Below are 20952 nucleotides of genomic sequence, written 5' to 3' on the forward strand. Positions count from 1 at the left end.
AGAGAGAGAGAGACAGAGAGAAAGAAAGAAAGAAAGAAAGAAAGAAAGAAAGAAAGAAAGAAAGAAAGAAAGAAAGAAAGAAAGAAAGAAAGAAAAAGTAGGCAAAGGAGGCATGTTTATTAGGAGGCAGCTCTAAGGGGAGTTTGGTAGTCTCACAGGTGGAGGTCAGTGAAGTCCAACATCCAGGCTAAAGCAGCGTGATGTTACAGAGTTTTGGTGAGGAGTGATTACTTGTCGGTTAGGAGATGGGATTGTGCCCATACCAGGTTCAAAACTGAGCCCCTGGGCAGCCACTCTTGGGTGGGGTCTAGGGAACGCTGACATGCTAGCCCGGAGTTTTCTCCAAGAGGACGGTGGAGTTTTCACTCTGCGGATGTGCGTCTGGGAAGAAGGATAGACTGGGTTTCCCAGCTTGTGCAGGGGGATGAGCAGGGGTTCCAGCCTAACACTGTCAATTCCATATTGCTCAGTCGTCTGTCCCTGAGTCACTCTGGCCTTGGTCAAGTCACTTTTATATCCTCAGGAGTCAGTTCACCCAATGTCAAAACCAGAATGCAAAAGTCCCAGATGTGTCCCCTTTAGTAACATATACAATATTGATGCCTTTTATGATCCAGTTAAAAACAGCTGCATGAGCCACTGTAATGAGTTAAGGTATTTTTCTAGCTAGTAAGAGGACAATTCAGGTCTAGACCTCCAGAGAGCATGGAACATAGATGATGACGGTTAAAGAAAGAACAAAAAGTTCAACCAAGTGATGAATGAATGTGCATAACTGTGCACACATACCTGCATTTTTTGTTATCGCTGGATCAATTTAAATACCGTTCACAGAATTTCAATACATTGTTTAGCTGCAGAATTTTCTATGCCAACAAGCATCTGGTTTCTATTTCATATGTCTGTCCGTGCATGTGTGAGTTCACACTTTTTGGTACACAGGGGAACAAGTATGTCAGTGAGTGTAGAGGCCAAAATATCAACCTAAAGTTTTATTACTTCAGAGTGGTACCCCTTGTTTATTGTGGCAATGTCTTTCATTGACCTAGGAGTACACAATTAGGCCAGGGTGGCTCCCCAGTGAGCCCCAGGGATCCAGTGTCTCTGCCTCTGTTGTGTTGGAGGATATTACAAGTGAAGCTTACCACCACGACTGGATTAAAAAGTATATTTTAATGTAGATTCTTGAGATTGAACTCGGGTCCTCATGCTGGCACAACAAACACTTTAGCAACCTCCTTAACCCAGAGTAGGTAGTTTCTAAATAAGCAAGCTCTTACTTTGCTGGTGGTATCTCAAAAGTGCCTTTCAATTATCTAAACCCTGAGTCAGTCAGTCAAGAATTGTCTGTTCCACATCCCATACCTCCTGCCAGTGCATGGGCGGGGGATAAAATATGGAGTGAAAAAAATTAATTAATTAATTAATTAAAAAAGAGAATTGTCTGGGAAAGGAAGAACCATTGGGAAGAACTTAGAAAGGCTCTCTCTCTCTCTCTCCTCTTTCTCCTTTGTAGCCATGCTCCAGTATCATCAGAGCTCCCATTTGTATGTCTTTCCTGGTTTTCTTTTATCCCTCCTCCCTTCAAATTCACTACCCACTTCTTTCATTCTTCCTGTCATCCCTCTAACCTGACACATGTATCTATAGCTTCACCTTTCAGTAAGGCTCATTCGAAAAATGTACCTAAGCAAGCACGCTTCTTGTATTAAAGCCTTATATACTAGAGATAAATAATAAACATGATCATATGCTGGTGTGCACATGTGCACGTGTGTGTGTGTGTGTGTGTGTGTGTGTGTGTGTGTGTGTGTGTGTGTGTGTGTGTAGTAAGCCAGGTAGGAAGACACCTTTTCTTTAGTGTACTCTGTCAAATGCTGGGTCTGGCAGTTATTGCTCTTAGATGTGTACTTCAGCATCTCACGCTGTAAATCCCAGTTACAGGTTGATAAAAGATAAATCTTGTCTGCTCTGCACAGGTCTAGAGGGGAGGGAAGGGAGAAACCTGCTCTGTAAGCTGGAATATAATCAGAGGCAGGGCATCTTTCATGGCCTCCTCAGTGTCAACAATTTTATTAATGACTCTCATATTTCAGTTATATGTAGAATAATACAGGGTTGGAAGAAATTGTTATATGCAGCTTTCATAGCCACTGTAATATTTTCTGGTCCTCCAGAGTGTATATAAGTTCCACAGAGGTTGGGTTATTTGTGAGAAATGATTGTTTGGGATAATACTTAGGGCTTCAATTTACTGCGACCTCCTACCACTGCATCCATCTCTGACTTGACAGGTAAAGTAGAGAAGATTTTGCAAGATGGTAAAATGTTGGGCAATTTATGGTTCTTAGACTTTCGTACAAAATTGTTTTCATGACTCACCTGGATATTTCGAATGGCATGTGACCACAGCTGATGATCACTGCAGAGAGTTGAGCCCAAAACAGGAAGCAGCTCTAGGTTCCACTTTCTTCCTCACTTTTTAGATCATAATTGTTTCATCCTTCTGCTTCTGTTTTCTTGGTGTTGCTGTAACAGTTGACTATATCCAAGTGGTTGGATAACTTGCTACAATGGCACAATACCAGCAGCTCCCTGCAACAGAAGTTTATACATTTTGCTCAAAGAAGGTGGAGATGGGGGCTCTCCAGGACTCTTCTCTCTTTATGGATCATTAGGCTATTTCCAGATTGCAGCACCTCCCCACTGCAATTTTCTTCTCCAATCACTAGCTGCCACAGCAGAAGGCAGTGGCTTGGAGAATGAATTACTGTCATTTAAATGCCTTCACTTCAGAGCAAAGCTTAACAACCTCTACTCATATTTAGTTGGCCAAAGTGACAGCTAGGGCTCTGTCTAAGTTGCAGTAAAAGAATAATATTCCTCACAGAAGTGGACTTTGGTCACATCAGGAACATTTGCTTCAGGGTGGGACTAAATAAGTGGTTTTCATGTATGTGGACACACACACACAGACACTTTTATATGAATGTTTGGTTATGTTTTACTTAGACACAGGACTAAACTAAAAAAAAAAATACATCTTTAAGTGATTTCAGTGTTATATAAACCTGAGTGATTACGTATATATGTATATGTATATTCTACTACATATCTTGGCTACATGGTCTATTTCATCACTCCTAAGCTAAACCTTCCACAGTGTGTTCCTGTCCTGAATTTGATAGGCACTTGTAGTACATGTTAAATACTTTTGGATCTAACCATACTGAGGAGATGGTACCAAGGATGAGAACTGGCCCACCCTGCAAGGCCAATGCCCTTCATGAAGCTTCCAGCACTTAGAGCTTATTCTGAGTGAGTTGGTGAGTTAGTAATAAATGTATATGAAGACAAGAGACCTTGTGTACAGCTCTGTAGACTTTGTAAATACAATACACACAGAATATTCTAAATTTATACAAAGTATTTGCTTCAGGAATAAAGGTTAGCATATTGAAACCTGTTTACCTTAAGAGCTATTTTAAAAAAGTTTTGACTAGTATCTAAAAACAAAAACACATTGTATCACCATACACTGTTTTTTTTACATTGAGATTTTATAATTTACTCATATATTTTAAAATACATATTTAAATTTTCTAAGCTTATTTTCTTTTGACTAAAACTAAGAAACACACACACACACACATATTAGCTGATGTTTATGCAGGGCCAGGCATGCGACCACTGTGCTCCACTTCTGTATAACATCCCATTGGAGGGTCTTTGGGACCATAATATTTGGAATGTGACCTCTTGTGATCACAAAGTCTTTGCTAGTATACTTTGAGAAGGACCTGCCTGGAACTGTTTAAATTTAACTAAAAAAAAAAAAAAAAGCAAGTAGAATAAATACCTTCTAAAATATCCATTAACATATATTACAGTAAGTATATAAGCTAGTAATATATAATATAATAATTGTCTACTAGAGATGTAACAACTGACTGACAGTGCACTGTTTCATATAGGTGACATGACCTGTTGTTGAGAGCAATGTATTGTGCTATGACATTGTCGCATCACTAGGTGGCAGTAGTTCTTTAGCTACATCGTACCTTCATGAGTCACCATAATAAAAGAGGTCCAGCATGCCTGTCCTTGGTTGGAATTCCTGGCCGCCTGGCAGGCACTTGATTCTAAATCAGAAGAGTTACTTCTGGTCTGTCACTCACATGTGAGCAAGTGTTTGTTAAACATTTAACTCTGATTCAAGATTGACATGTGAGCTTTGTGCGTGGTTTCTTTGAATTTAGGGACTTCTTGAGAAGTCTGTCCTCAACTTATCCCAATACATAACAATAACAAGGCAGTTTCCCTGGATAAAGGATGGTCAGCGCAAAGGATGTTCAACATCTCAGTCAGTGTCCAAGTCTCTGCAGCTCTGTCTCCCTGAGCCTCCTTACATCTTTGTTTCCTGTGTTTCTAACTTTTGTCCTACCCTACTGGAACACGCTCAACTGCCTAGATCAACCCTGTCAGAGACTATGGATCTTGCTTTTTGTCACCCTATGCATCATTCCTTATCCTTGTCCTGGATGCTACACAAGTGTTGTTGTCACTGAAATCACTGTTGTATGTTCTGTTTTGTTTTCTAGTCTCAACAACTATTAGACAGTTTTCTCATTGCTCTGACCCAACAAGAAGTCCCTTGGGGGGGTGGGGTGGAGGGAGATATTTTGTTGGTGGTTTGAGAATATAATACATCATGATAGAGAAGACATGGTGGAACCATCTCTCGGCTGTGAAATCAGAGGCAAGTGGAGCTGCTTGATCGTATCTATGTGGACTGGGGAGGAGAGACAGGACCAGAAGAAGTGGCCTACCACCTGGTGATCCACTTCTTCCAGCTAGGCTTTACTTTCCAAAGTTTACAAAAATCTTCCAAACAACACACACACACACACACACACACACACACACACACACACACACACACACATCACAATAGGCCATGAGTGAATTGTTTGCCTTCATTTGAAGATTGTAAACTTTGAGGGTTAATGTATTGATTATCAGGTTGACGGGATATAGAATCACCCAAGAGATGACTTCTGAGTAAGTCTGTGTGTTTCTACTTAACAGAGGTGGGAACGCCTACTCTAACTATGGATAGCACCTTTGACTAGCTCTGGTCCTGTGGAGCACTAGCATTCATCTTGCTCTACTTCCTGACTGTGGATATAATGTGACCAGCTGCCTCATGGTCCTGTTACCATGACTCTCCCATCATAATGGGCTGTCCTCTCCAACGTCCTTCACTACCTTTGTCAGGTACTATGTGACTGCAACAGTGTAAGTAACCAATACATAGACATGACCTCACAGGTTATCATTTTGATGTTTAACTAAAGACTACTTGTTAGTGAAATGTAAAAATACAGACGATTATGGTTCGGTTTTTACAAAATAAAATTGTGACTCAATTAAAAATTGCTACAGACTTTAATTTTGTAGTCTGTCAAGAAGTCTGGCAGCCACCCAATGTTATGGCAATACTGCAGTCTTCCACTGAGAATGTACAAGCATAATACCAAGAGACTCCCAACACTTTTTGGAAGGAAGCTCTACTTTGGCACTTCTTAATTCTCCAGCATCAGCACGGCCTTAAGGTGGGTGGGTTTTAGCTAATGCTCTTGTTGGATGTGGCTGAAAATGTAAAAGGATTTGCTTGTGTTGATTATTGTGGGGTTAACTTTCAGAGACTGTGCTGCACTTATCCCATCCTTCGTCTTTTAGAGGGCCTTTGCTTTATACAGTACAGCATAGGATGAATTAGATCTACTGCTCTGTTGTTCTGTGTCAGGGTCTAGAGAATGAGAATGTCATGATTTGCAGCCCAACCTGAGCTTTGCCATATGGCCATTTTCTTGTCATCTGGCATCTCCTGGGACTCGCTCAAGGTGCTCGAGAAGTCATCATATTCTAACCAATACACAGGCTATGCTGATTTCAATTTATACCATGCCACCTGTGGTAGTTTGAATAGGAATGACCACATAGGCAATTGAAAGATTGTGGCCCACATAGAGTGACACTAGTTGGAGGTGTGACCTTGTTGGAGTAGGTATGGAAGTGACAGAGAAAGTGGGTCATTGTGTGGCAGACTTTGAGGTCTCCTATGCTCACGCGAAGCCCAGTGTGCCACACAGTCTCCCTCTGCCTCCTGTGAATCAAGATGTCGAACTCTCAGCTCCTTGTCCAGCATCATGTCTGCCTGCATGCTGACATTTTTTTTTTACCATGACTAAACCTCTGAAACTATAACCCAGCCCCAATTAAAGGTTTTCCTTTTAGACTTGCTGTGGTCACAGTATCTCTTCACAGCAACAAACCCCAAAGTCAGACCCTGCCACAGGCAAAGCCGAGAACCCCGCAACTCCCCCTTCACATTCACAACCCTTTTCCTTGCTAGACTTGGGTTGGAAAAAAAAAAGTGGTGAAAGTCAGATTATTTAAAAACATTGACGCATATATCTTGCTGAATGCAGAAACTGGCCCAATGCCTCAGATGGGGATATAATTGATGAATACAAAGAGCAAAAAAAAATGCTTCTTATTTAACCCTTTTCCAAAGGTGTTACTTTCTGCCTCACTCTGATTAATAGGCTCTTAGCTGGAAATCTTTGCAGATATTTTTCAAGGAAGAAAGATATTCCCTACATCATTTTGAAGCCCTTTCTTCTTTCCTTCCTCCACCCCCCTTCTGTATCTTCCTTCATTTTTACTTTTGTTTTGTGAGACAAGATTTTACTATATCGTCCAGGCTAAATTTGAGTTGACTCCAAATCCCAAGATGTCCTCAGATTTATGATCTTCTGTCTCCACGTTCTGAGCGCTGGACTTATAGGCTTTAACCTCCATGCCGTATGAAACTTTATTCTTCTCTTCTACATGTCGTGCTCTGCAGAATGGGTATTGAGGGAGGAGATGATTCATCTTTTTATGTTCGGTGAAAAGTAAAGTGTAGGATGTCGATGAGAGACAGTTGAATTCAAGTCAGAAAGGGATGGCTTTTTCAGAAAGGGATCATCTTTCAGGTCTGTATGGACCTACAGACTCCAAGCCAGGATAGAACAAAAGAACCACTGATAGTAATGGCTATAATAACTTATATCCACATAATGCTCTCTGTTTGTCAAGGCTTAGGAGAAATTTCTTTCCATGATTTTACTTAATGATCTCAGTAGTCCAGAAGATAGGCATCTATAAGTCAACCTAAATGTGCCAGAGAGCTGATATACCATGGCTAGGGTAGCACAGCTGAATAAGCAGAGCTAAGAAAGCAAATCTAGGCCAGGCTATTTCCAAAGGGAGGCAACACACAATCACTAAGCATAGGGAAGGGGATAAATATAGGATGGGAAAAACAGGCAGGGTAGGGAAAAGAATTTCTTCCCTGGAAGTTGTATAGAGGAATAAGAGATGAGAGTTACAGTATATATTTAGCTGAATATTGGCCTTCCAGAGATGTCCACCTATAAATATGCTAGTTTCCATGGCAAAAGGGGACTTGCAAGTGTGCCAAATTGGAAATTTTGAGTTGTTGTCCAGGTGAGCTCAATGTTCTCTGATGGGTCCTTATAAGAAGGATGCAGGAAGGTAAGAGTCCAAGACGACATGATGGTAGAATCAGAGGTTCAGAGATGTGAGACTCTAGGAGCCTTTGCTGACACAAGAAGTATCTCTCAAAAGCTTACAGATTTTTTTTAGCTATCCTTTCTATAATGAAAAACTAGGATTTGTTTACCAGCCAAACTGCAAGCATAGAAATCATGTGTCTGTGTATATTAACTACAAATTCGGCCTCTGCCAAGAAGAAAATATTGACCAATCCCAGTATGCATGTTGGGAGGAATTAGGTTGTGAGAACTCAATCCAAAAGGAAGGTAGGTCCCAGATAAAAACCTATAGCCTCACATTCTTACATCAGATAGTTCTTCTGACATTACCTTTCCTATTGTTCTCTTACGGTGAGCTCAAAAAAAAAAAAAAAAAAAAAAAAAAGTCTTTCTCTATCCAAATACTGACTTGGCTACATTCTCTCATTGTCCATGATTCAACATCCCACACTAATGGGACTTTTAAAAGAGGTCTTTTACCCTTACTTTTAAAAAAGGTCTTTTACCTCACCTCATTCTACAGAGAAAGTACAACGGAGCAAATGAATTTTCTCATATGTTCATCAATAAGTATTCACAGTTTAAGAAAAAAAAAGGAGGCAGCAATCATGGGTTTAAAAAGGGGGTTGGGGAAAACTATGAGTATGCATAAACTCAGATAATTTGTGGTCAAGCTGTCATCCATGGGGAATGCAGAAAGTCCTGGTCCATGCACTGGGAGCAGACTGGGCTTAAGTTTTGTTTCTAGAGCATGGTAAATTTTTCCCTCAAAGATGACTATTGTCTGCAACAGCCAAGTACAGAAAAGAAAAGCTATCTCGAAGTACAATCTACATCAACAAAGTCTGTGGTTATTCTCACGTCAGTGACAAAAACTCCTAAAATACCAAGCAAAAGCTGATAAAGACAATACAGACAGTAAAGGATGAAAGATCTTGATGTCATTGTACAAGTCTTTATGACCTCATAGGAAGACAAAGTATTGACTTCTGCAAAATTCCCTCAAGTCAGGAAACCTGTTGTTAAATTTGTTTCTCATTTACCAAATATTTTAATGTTCAGTTTAAAATAGTAAATCACCATTACTTTTGAATATGAGCATGAAGATAAAAGTGAATGAGATTTATCTCAGATGTTATCTGCTGTATCTGGCCCTTCTTGGCTGTATGTCCTTAGAGAGGCTGCTTAACCCCTGATCTTTGTTTCTTCATAAATTTTTTCACTAGAAATGCTATTTCAGACTTAGGGTAGGGAGTATTAGGGATGAAACACGATGCCTTGTGCATGCTAAGCATTAGTAACCACGTGAATATGAGGAGAAAGACTACTGATCCAAATTATCATGGCTAAGTTAATTAAAGCAAACAATTAATTAAGAAATCTATTTTTATTCATGTAGATAAGCTGTCTCTCCCTAAAGGTGGAGTTTAAGAGATCAACACTGGACATGGATAAGATAAGGGTTTTTATAGTTCAGGAGTGTATGTGCATGTATGTGTGTGTACCGGTGGTGGTGGTGGTGTTTCCAAATGGAGAATTTGGCTGGCAAACAGATGGGGTTACAGAATCAGCATAAGCGTAGCACGTTGGCCATAACAACAACCTGAAACAAAGACATGTTTGCAAGGTTACCATAATGAGATTGTCGTAACAACAGGCAATCGTAACAATCTTTTGAAACAAAGGCATGGTTGTCACTTCCAGGAACAGGCAATAATCTGTAGTTAAGATTACAGGAGGAGCATAGCCTTCTCCTTGAAACACAGAGATTTAGTTATAATAAAGACAAACATGGCTGTTAAGCTTAAGATGGAGGCAGACTGATTTATTGTGGGATCTCCCACTGGGTTGCTGAGTTATCCCCGATTCCTGATAATTCATACCTTCCACGATGCTTGTGGCATGCTTGTGATAATGTGAAGAACAAAGTAGGCACATTCAAAGCTTAGATATTAGTAACTGCTAAACAACACTCCTGTCAAGATGCCATTCCCCCTGATGAATGAATTATTCTTCTACTTCTTTGCCTTGCTCTGTGGTTTTCTTGCCACTAATTAAATTGTCGTCTATATGCTCTAACACCCCAGTCTATTGTGTGACATTGGAGGCTACTACGCGGTGCTAGAGTGGAACTTGGAAAGGACGCCAGCCTTCTTCTTCATATGGAGGCACCAGTCTAATTCCTCATGCACGTCACAATAGTGCCAGCCTGCTTTCCTAGCAACCATCTCCAACATTCACAAAAGTTAACTTGCACTCCCTCGAAGATTTAGCATTACTTGACCATTAACAATTCTTCTGAGGTGCAAAATTCAACTTAACTCACCCCTACTTGAACTTTGAGTTTTGTAACATTAATTAGGTTCCTTTGGTGGCAGCCAGTTCTTAGAAAATGCTGCCTCCAGTTTGACTTATTGTTTTCACTTACCCACTTAAAAATCTGCATCATTCACTACCGCCAGAGCTGCCCAGGACTAAACCACCAACCAAAGAGTACACATGGAGGGACCCATGGTTCCAGCCACATGTGTAGCAGAGGATGGCCTTGTCGGTCATCAATGGGAGGAGAGGCTCTTGGTCCTGTGAAGGCTCGATACCCCAGTGTAGGGGAATGCCAGGCCAGAAAGCAGGAGTGGGTGGGTTGGCGAGCAGAGTTATGGGGGAGGAGATTAGGGGTTTTAGAAGGGAAACCAGGAAAAGAGATAACATTTGAAATTTAAATAAAGAAAATATCTAGTAAAAATCTGCATATGTATAGCCACTCTTCATGTTGCAACATCTCTTTTCATATATCAGGGATAGCACACGTGCTTTGAGTCTGTATCCTGGTTGACTTGTTTTTTGTATGTATGTGCTTTCCAAGGATAAGCTCTTACTTTGAAAATCACCCAACAAAAAACAGTTAAGGGAAATAAGACAATAATACAGACAATAGAGTGAGAGACTAGAAAACTGAGTCAAAGGCTTATAAGATATGATGTTTAAATGTCCCCAAAATATGACTGGATATTTAACTTCCTTAGTAATATGGAAAATGTTATTTCAGAATCACTGAAATACTGAGTCATTATCCGTATACATTGTGACATTAGATGACAAAATCAGTAGACAAACTATAAGTACTCATAGGGTGGGTAATGGACAAAATACTGTTGAGTAAAAGCAGCCAGCCGTACAACAGTGCATATAAGTCTGTCCAAAAGAAACTTAAAATCTAGAAAAGTGAATCTGGCAGAGATCCATGCTGAAACATTTAGTCAGTTCTTGGGGAATCCTATGGAAGAGGTGGAGAAAGGATTGTTGGAGATAGAGAAGTTGAGGGCACCAGGAGAACACATCCCACAAAATCAACTAAGCAGGGCTCATAGTGGCTCATAGAGACTCAAGTGGCAAGTATGGCATCTACAGGGTTCTGTGTTGGGTCCTCTAAATACATGCTGTAGTTGCACTTATGGTTGTGGTTATGTGACTGTTTATCTTGGGGTGTTTGGAGGACTCCTAACAGTGGAAGCAGGAGTATCTCTGAGTCTTTTTCTGCTCCTGGGATTCTTTTCCTCTTATTGGATTGCCTTATCCTGCCTTGATATGAGGGTTTGGGCCTAGTCTTATTGCATCTTGTTATGCCATGGAATCTCAAGGAAGCCAGCTCTTTTATGGAGAGAAACAGGAACAGTGGATCTGGGGGAGAAGGAAAGTATATGTTTGGTTACTGGGAGTTATGGAAGGAGTGGAAGCTGTGGTCAGGATGTATATATATATATATATATATATATATATATATATATATATATATATATATATGAGAGAGAGAGAGAAGAATAAAGAAAAAGAAAAATGAATCTGGTGTTGAAAATGAAATTTGTAGTTAACCTTAACCTGGTGTAAGGGGCACTGAGTGAGAGAAGAAAAAGGATTGTTGGTGTTGGTAAGATTCTATTTCTAGGCATGATCGATAGTTTCATATATGTAATGATTCCATTCATTATATGATAATTCATTGCCTTCTAAAATTTTGATTTATGTATATGTTAAATTCAAAAAAAGTTTTTAAAGTATTTAAAGCCAGACATTTCTGAACTTCATTCAGAACTTATTTTGAAAATTTATTTTCAAAGTTGCTTACTATGCTTTAACTGTCTTTACAATTCAAGACTTGTCTTTAGTTTCTTCCAGGTTTCTATAGGCCTATGTCACGAAGCAAAGTGCACTTAATTCATTAGTTAGGTGTTACATATTGCCAAGCAAGCCTACAACTTTATTATTAAGGGATTTTAGTATGTTTTGAATTTCCATGGCTCAAGGCATTGCCCGACTCCAGAAAATGGTAAATAAATGTCTGTTGAGTGAAGTCTAGGGAATATTTACCTAAAATATCTCACTATTTTTCTCACCACTTTAATATAGTATCTTGTATAGTGAAGACATTCAAACGTATTTGTTGAGTATTTGAAAATGAATTCTGAAACCATAATTATAGTTTAAGCTATGAGGTGGCTCACAGGGAAAGTGACTTCACATTCTTTTTTACTAGGCCATGAACTGTCACCAGTTTTCTAGGTAATGTATGTCACTCTCCAAATAAATTTTCTGCTTAAATTATTTTCCCCTGCAAATGTTTTTTAGATATTCAAGAAAATAAAGTTGTTTTTCCATTTTCAGAATGCTTTCATTGATAATTTCAGAACTCGAATGCTAATGCTAATGATAATAGTTGCTAGCCGAACTATTAATAAATACTTTAGGATACTCAGCCTTAAATTGGATTGGTCTGGAACTGTGAAGGAAAGTAAGTAACTTGTGTACCAGCTTGTCAATCGCTCTCTACCCAAGGTAAATATCACTAGTCAATAATATGTTTTTCTACCAGGTCCAAATATAATGTTAGAACTCTCAGCTTAGTACACAAGAGCCACACAATGAATAATAGTTGGAGATAAATAAGTTGGCAATGATTGGTTGCCTACCATGAATGATATAACCCAACAAATACCCTTTCAATTCCAAAGTTCTATTTCCTGTGATGACTTCAAGATACTACACAGTCTTTGAGTACATTCAGACTAATCAAAGAAAAATTACACTGTATTTTTTACATTTTCAGGTTAGTTTATTAAATGATCATTCTTTGCAAGTGATTATTCAATGTGTAGCAATCATTTAACACAATTCTTCTTAGTTACACATTTCATTTCCAAAATGAGATTTAAAATGAGCACGGGGACAAATAACAAGTGTCCCCATGGAATGCAAATGCCTTCAATCTGAAATCCCATTGTCCCAGAAGTATCAACAGTGAAATGAATTTTCTTACAATTGTATCACTTGACAGGTAGAAATTTGGTTTGCTTCTTCTTTCAAGGTGGGAATTTATAGAAATCAGGAACAAAGATCTAGGAAATTGGCCCAGCCCAGCAAAGGTCTTAGGGGCTTAAGTATTTTAATGATATCTTTGTGTTAAGTTAAATATAAAAGTGGCTCAGAATCACCAACTTTATCCAATATTACGTATATTACACTGAGTGTCTGAGTAATTGCTGACAACTTGATAACATGGTATTATATGGTAGATGAGAAGAAAATTTGAAATTCATAGTTATCAAATAGAGTGTGGGTAAGGAGATTATCAGAGCGCCAGCAAATAGTTAGGGCCTTTCATTTCCTTCTCCCTGAAGAAAGGGACTTGTCTTTCCTTTATTCACTCAAGAGTTGAGGGATGAAGTCATTTCTCCTCTTTGGGGTCATGTATTCTTTCCTAGTGTGCACACTTTCAGATCGGAGGTTAGAAATGATTGCACATGGTGCTGAGTTATGAAAGCAGCTTATGAAACTTTTAAGATATTGTTATACAGGCACCACCGAAATCAGAGTGAACAGAGGAGAAAGATCCCAGGGATGGGAGTTAAACCCATCTGAAATTCTGGCTGTATTATTAAGACCAACCTTTAACCTTTGTGCCGATGTTTCCATTTGTATAGTTTAGGAGAAAAATAAGGTAACCCAAGTTTTTCTCAGCTCTAACATCATAGAAGCCAATAAATGATCAGTAGGTAAACAAACGCGTGAGAGATAACATAAAAATTATCCAAATAATTTAAGATGGAGTGAATTGTAAAATGCTTTAAAGGAGGAGTCTGAAGAGATGGCTCAATGGTGAAGAGTACTGGTAGCTCTTGGAAACAACCTGGGTTTGTTTCCCAGCACTCACATGGTGGCTGACAACTATCTGTAACTCCAGTTTCAGGGGACTGTCACCCTCTTCCGTTCTTTGTAGATAAGAGGCAAATAAGTATTGCATAAATATGCAGGCAAGTATATATTTATATATTTGTTTATGTATTATATAATTCTGTATATATCTGTGATATATACATATTATACATTTATTATACATAATAACAGTATAAGTTAAACATATTAAGATAAATATTTCAAAGAACTCTGTGCCTATTATTTTGTGATGAGAATACATTCTGCTGTACTGACCATAGAAAATCTTGTAAAACAGCATTTAACTTGGAGCTTGCTTATAGTTTCAGAGGCTTAGTACATAATCATTATAGCAGGGGACTTCATACCAAGTATGGCAGGTCTGATGTTGGAGAGGTAATTGAAATATACATCCTGATCCATAGTCAGAGAGAAAGAAAGACTGGTCCTGGCATGAGCTTTTGAAACCTCGGAGCCTAGCCTCAATGACATACTTTCTCTATCAAGGCCATAACACCTAATCCTTCTAGTATTATCAAAGAATTTAAAACTCTTTGGTATATTATTCTCTCACTATGCCCAGGTTCCCTCCTTTTGGAATGGTAATGTATATTCTTTGCCATTTTATGTTAGAAGGATATAATCTACTTTTTGTATTTTAAACAGAACAAAAAAGAGTTTAAAACTATTTGATAGGATTAGAAGGATTTCATATATGAGCCTATGGGGCCATATTGATTCAATATGCCTCAATTAGGAAGTGTATCCTTGATGGAGGAAGTGTGTCACTAAGGAGCCAGCTTTGGGGTTTCAAATCCTTGAGTTATTCTTAGATTGCTTCCTGATTCCTTCCAGCTTTTTGCTGTTATGCCTGTGCCCTACCATGATGGACTAAGCTTCTGAACCCATAAGGCCAATTAAACTTTCTTTTATTGGTTGTCCTGGTCACGGCATTTTGCAATATAAAAGGTACTTCTCTTCCACTTGATGCACTCAAAATCAGGATTAACTTTCTGGCTGGTTAAAAAGTCTGCAAAAGCTGATATGCTAGTTGCTTTCTAATCAAGCAATTGAAAGATCTGTGTGACAAGAACTTCAAGTCTCTGAAAAGAGAAATCAAAGAAGATCTCGGAAGATGGAAAGATCTCCCATGCTCATGGGTTGGGAGGATTAATATAGTAAAAATGGCCATCTTGCTGAAAGAAATCTACAGATTCAATGCAATCCCCATCCCAATTCCAACTCAAGTCTTCATAGATTTAGACAGAGCAATTTGCAAATTCGTTTGGAAAAACAAAAACCCAGAATATCAAAAACTATTCTCAACAATAAAGAATTTCTGGGGGAATCACCATCCCTGACATCAAGTTGTATTACAAAGCAACAGTGATAAAAAACTGTATAGTATTGACAGGAAGATCAATGGAATGGAATTGGAGACCCAGAAATGTACCCATACACCTATGGTCACTTGATCTTTGACAAAGGAGCTAAAACTATCCAGTAGGGGAAAAAACAGCATTTTCAACAAACAGTGCTGGTTCAACTGGCAGTCAACATGTAGAAGAATGCACACTGATTCATTCTTATCTCTTTGTACAAAGCTCAAGTCTAAGTGGATCAAGAACCTCACATAAAACCAGATACACTGAAACTAATAGAAGAGAAAGTAGGGAAGAACTTGAACACATGAGCACAGGGAAAATTTTCCTGAACAGAGTATCAGTGGCTTATGTCATAATGGTTAGGATCTAAAACTCAGGTGACAGCAGATGCTGGCAAGGTTGTGAAGAAAGAGGAACACTCCTCCATTGCTGGTGGGATTGTAAGCTGGAACTACCACTCTGGAAATCAGTTTGCTAGTTCCTCAGAAAAGTGGACATAGCAATACCTGAGGACCCAGCAATACCACTCCTGGGCATATACCCAGAAGATGCTTCAACATGTAATAAGGACACATGCTTCACTATGTTCATAGCAGCCTTATTTATAATAGCCAGAAGCTGGAATAAACCAAGATGTCCCTCAACATGGGAGTGAACACAGAAAACACTCCATTTACACAATGGAGTACTCAGCTATTAAAAACAATAATTTCATGAAATTCACAGCCAAATGGATGAAACTAAAAAAATATCATCCTGAGTGAGGTAACCCAGATACAAAAGAACAGACATGGTATGCACTCACTGATAAGTGGATTTTAGCTCAAAAGCTAGGAATACCCAAGATACAATTCACAGACCACATGAAGCTCAAGAAGAAGACCAAAGTGTGGGTTCTTTGGTCCTTCTTGGAAGGGGGGACAAAATACTCACAGGAGGAAATATGGAGAAAATGTGTGGTCAGAGACTGAAGGAATGGCCATTTAGAGAAACTGCTCTACCTGGGGATCCATCCCATATATAGTCTCCAAGTGCAGACACTATTGTGAATGCCAAGAAGTGCTTGCTGACAGGAGCCTGATACAGCTGTCTCCTGATAGGCTCTGCCAGAGCCTGACAAATACAGATGTGGATGCTCACAGTCAACCATTGGGCTGAGCACGGGGTCCTCAATGGAGGAGTTAGAGAAAGGACTGAAGGAGCTGACAATGTTTGCAACCCCATAGGAAGAACAACAATAACAACCAATCAGATCCCCCAAAGCTCCTGGGGGCCAAGGAGGGACCCATGGCTCCAGCAGTATATGTAGCAGAGGATGGACTTATCTGGTATCCATGGGAGGAGAGGCCCTTGGTTCTGTGAAGGCTTGATGCCCCAGTGTAGGGGAATGAGAGGGTGGGGAGGCAGGAGTGGGTGGGTAGGTAGGGAACACCCTCATAGGAGCAGGGGGAGGGGGACTCGAATAGGAGGTTTCTGTGGGTGGGACTGGGAAAGGGGTAAAATTTGAAATGTAAATAAAGAAATATCCAAATTTTAAAAAGGCAAGCTCAAATAAAATACTGTTGATATAAGGTTACTTTGCAATCCTGCTTCTCTTTGAATGATAAGAACTCCTGTAGCTGTGAGAATACTTTTGAGTGTGGATTCGAGTATCCCTTGACCCTCTGGGTCTCTGTAATGAAGGCAGAGTCATGAGATAATTCCAAGCTCTCTTTCTACCCTCTCTCTCTACTTTTGATTGTGTGTGCATAAGTGTGTGTAAATCAGAAGTCACTCCCAGTTGTCTTTCCTCAAGATGCATTTACCTCTTGCCTTTTTTTTTTGTTGTTGTTGTTGTTGACAATGTCTATTATTGGCCTGGAGCTCTTTAATAGGTTATGCTAGCTGGTGATAGGTCTCAAGAATGCACTTGTCTCTCCCTCTGTAGTGCTGGCATTATAAATATATACTACCATGCCCATATTTTTTTTTAAATGTAAGGTTCTGGGAACTGAACTCATGTCCAAATACATGCATATGTACACACACATGTATGTATATATGTGTGTATCTCTATGTACACAATTTATATGCATACATGTTTTAAACCAATTACTTGTAAATTAGTACTAAAATTCTAAATTTTGGAACCCTCATAAGTATGAGGTTCAGGCCAAACAACACTGTCAATACATTTATAGTATGTCCTGCCCATTTAGTGGATCACAGTACTGGACTCCTGCCTGTTTCTTTTCATTTTAGTATACATTTATTAGGTTTTTTAACTATTATCATAAGAAATAACCATGATTTACATGTTTAAGCACTGCATATTTATAATCTTATAGTCTAAATGGGCTTTAATAAAAGTGTTGGCAGTTTTATTTTCTGGAAATGTAATAAGAAACCTTGCCTTTTATAGCTCTGAGAGGCTATTCATGTTCCTTGGACCATAGTCATCTCTCTTCATGTACAAGGTTACCAAATGTTGCCTCTCCTTGACCCTTCCTCCATCCTCCTGTGTTCCTCTCCCTTGGGCTGCAGCTGAGAACAGTTCTCTGGTTTTGTAATTAGATGTGATGAGGATTGACCTCATTAAGTGAGTGAAGTTCCCTATGTAAGGGAAGACATTTATGGGTTCTGAGGATCAGAATGTAAATACCTTTGGGTAAACTCTGATTTCGACACTATCATTAGTGGAGGTCTGTAGGAAGACCTTCTTTTCACATTAGAAGGTGAGGTGTGGGCAGAAAGTTTAAAACTTCAGTGATAAAAAATATATGCAGAGCCCGAAGAGCCATGGGAAGTACCTCTCCAAAAGGGGAAAGTAGGACTCAGAGAAGAGCATGTCTTATTCAATGTTGCTCAACAAGCCATCCAGGTACCCAAGTTTTTTTTGACACAGCTTCCTCCTCTGTGGCTCCTTTGATTGGACACTCACTATAAAAATGTGTTTTGTTTTCCAAAACTACAGCTAGACATCTCTGTTCTCCTAGAAGAATTGTTTTGTATGAGAACAGAAATTTGTTAAAGGTTTGAAGATGAAACGACAAGATGGTTTGCCATTTTACAAAAGAACCATTTTCAATGCAAGTGACAAATGCAGTTGCCAAAGGGACATGGTATTTAAAAAAAAAAAGAAAACAGTCACACAAAATTGAGAGTCTCAAAATATGATTTATCAGAAACTTAAGAAGTCCCAAGGATCTTTGTACCTTGGAATATTCAATGTTCTGCCTTCTGCCCTTGTCCGTTCTTCAAGTGTGTGAATATGTAACCTTTCATCCATCATTCACACCTACAAGTGAGTCACCCACACAGACTGTGCGTCAGTAGGATCTGTGATATATGGATGGACAAAAGACAGTGTGCTCTTACATGATTTATAGAAATTCACCAAGGTACTCAAAAGTGTGTCCTGAAGCTCACCTAAACCAGGACGCCAGGAATGTCAGATTCCTGTACTTACACATCTATAGAGGTGGAAAGAAGCAACCTTGACCTGTGCTTGACCTATGCAATTCAGCAAGCTCTCAAGGTGATAATAACATACTGTCTTAGAATCAAGTGACAAAGGAACTGGATTGGACTGATAGATACCACATTTCTGCCCTCTGCACAGTTCTGTGGGATCCTGTCCAGGAGTTGGAAGAGGATAGAGAGTGGGGCCAACAGCCAATTAGGGCATTCCCTCTAATATTTCAAGGCTTCATTCCAATTGTCTGTGCTCTATTTTGGGGGGGGTGACTGTCAGTGTCCCTAATGAAGTAAACATTTCCCTTAACAATCATCTGGGAACCTGTAAAGACGCTAAGTGCAATAAAGTCCACCAAGCTGAAATTCTATGCAATATCAAATTTGAACTCACATACGATTCTATTTTTACTTTACGTTTTTATCGGTTATTTTATTTATTTACATTCCAAATGTTGTTCCCCTTCCCAGTTTCCCCTCTGAAAACCCCCTATCCCATCGCCCTCCTCCTGCCTCTATGAGGGTGCTCCCCAACCCACCCACACACTCCCGCCTCACTGCCCTAGCATCCCCCTATGCTGGGGCATCTAGCCTCAACAGAACCAAGGACCTCCTCTCCCATTGATACTTTTCTATCATGTCCTCTTGCTCACAAATAAATTCTTGTCATGATCCCCCTTCTCTCTGCCTGTCTCTGTCTCTCTGTGTCTCTGTCTCTGTCTCTCTGTCTCTCTGTCTCTGTCTCTCTCTCTCTCTCTCTGTGTGTGTGTGTGTGTGTGTGTAAACAAGACTAACCAGAATTCAAAGTATAAATTGGATACCATTAAAGGCATGTTTGATGTGACCTAAGTTCATATTCATGAAGCTAGACGCTGGTACTTTCTTTCTATTCATGCAAATTGGCTCAGTCAGCAAGTTACAAGCCTCCCAATGGCAGGGCTTAAATCAGTTATCCAAATGTCACTTAATAACCCCATAGACTCTGGCAAACATCAAAATGTGATTTTCCCAGATGTTCTGACTTGACTGTTGATTCAAAGAGGTACCAGTTCATTGGTAAAGCCACAGCTTCTGTAAGAGGGCCTCTCGTGACTCACGATACATCACTGAATAATGGATGCCTTATCCTAACAGTCTTGCTTTCAGCAACATGACCTGAATTGCTGCATCTTTTGAAAGTACTAGAGGTATGTATTTAAACCAGTTTTACTGAATTTTTAAGCAAACATCAGTTCATATCAGTCACAGAGATTTTTCTAATTTATGCTTTCCTACAAAGTGCTCTCATTAGTCTTATTTAAAAGATAAGTTTTAGTTATTCAGCTTTCTTTATTCGTTATCATAATTTGACACATATTTGTTGAGTGCCTGCTATGTGTCAGGGTCAGTGTTAGGCATTTGGGTATGTAATGCTGAAACACTGAAATAAAAATCTCTCACCACAAGGAGTCTATTAAGTTCTAATATAGACCAAAGGGGAAAACAAAATAATAAATAATAACAAAGAAACTGAGGAGATGATGCAGGGAACATGAAGGGAAGTGGCTTTAGGCTGAACAGAAAACAATTGCTTCCAAGTTCACAAGCCCTATTAAGGCATAAATGTATGGTAAGGGTTTTATATCTGCTATCTTTGTAATTGCCCTTGGTCTCACAATAAATATTTTACAATATGAATCTAGTTCATTAACACTGCACAAGAGTCAATGTTCATCATATCAGAATTCATACTTTATTTAATGATTGAAGGTAATGAGAAATTTTAGTGTGTGCACAGTTCAAACTGTGACTTAAAGCAGGAATGCAGACATGTACAAGCCACAAGATGGCGTGGTTGATATTTACACAGAAAGGTTTGTGTTTTGTGTGTGTGTGTGTGTGTGTGTGTGTGTGTGTGTGTGTGTGTATTGTTGGTAACATTTTGAGAACTGTGATCTCTCTCTGTCTCTTTCTTCCTCTCTTCCTCCCTCCTTCTCTCTCATTGCTGTCAATGAAGCACAAAATGAAAGTACACAAGAAAATGAATTTCTCTTTAAAAATACTCAACCAGAAATTTTTAAAAAAAGAAAACACCTCCAAACTTGTACCTCAAAACCAATGTTAATTATGTGAGCACTTTCTACTAGAAAATTTGACTTTACAAAATTATGTCAATAACATGAATTCTTTTTCTAAAACACATTTGCCACCAGTACATCCTTTCTCTTTTCACTTTAATAAAGATTATTAAGTATTCACAAACCAACAAACAAAACAGGAAAAATAGCTTGGACTTTAGTCAG

The sequence above is a fragment of the Mus pahari genome, chromosome 2 (assembly GCF_900095145.1).
Source record: "Mus pahari chromosome 2, PAHARI_EIJ_v1.1, whole genome shotgun sequence".
NCBI lineage: Eukaryota > Metazoa > Chordata > Mammalia > Rodentia > Muridae > Mus > Mus pahari.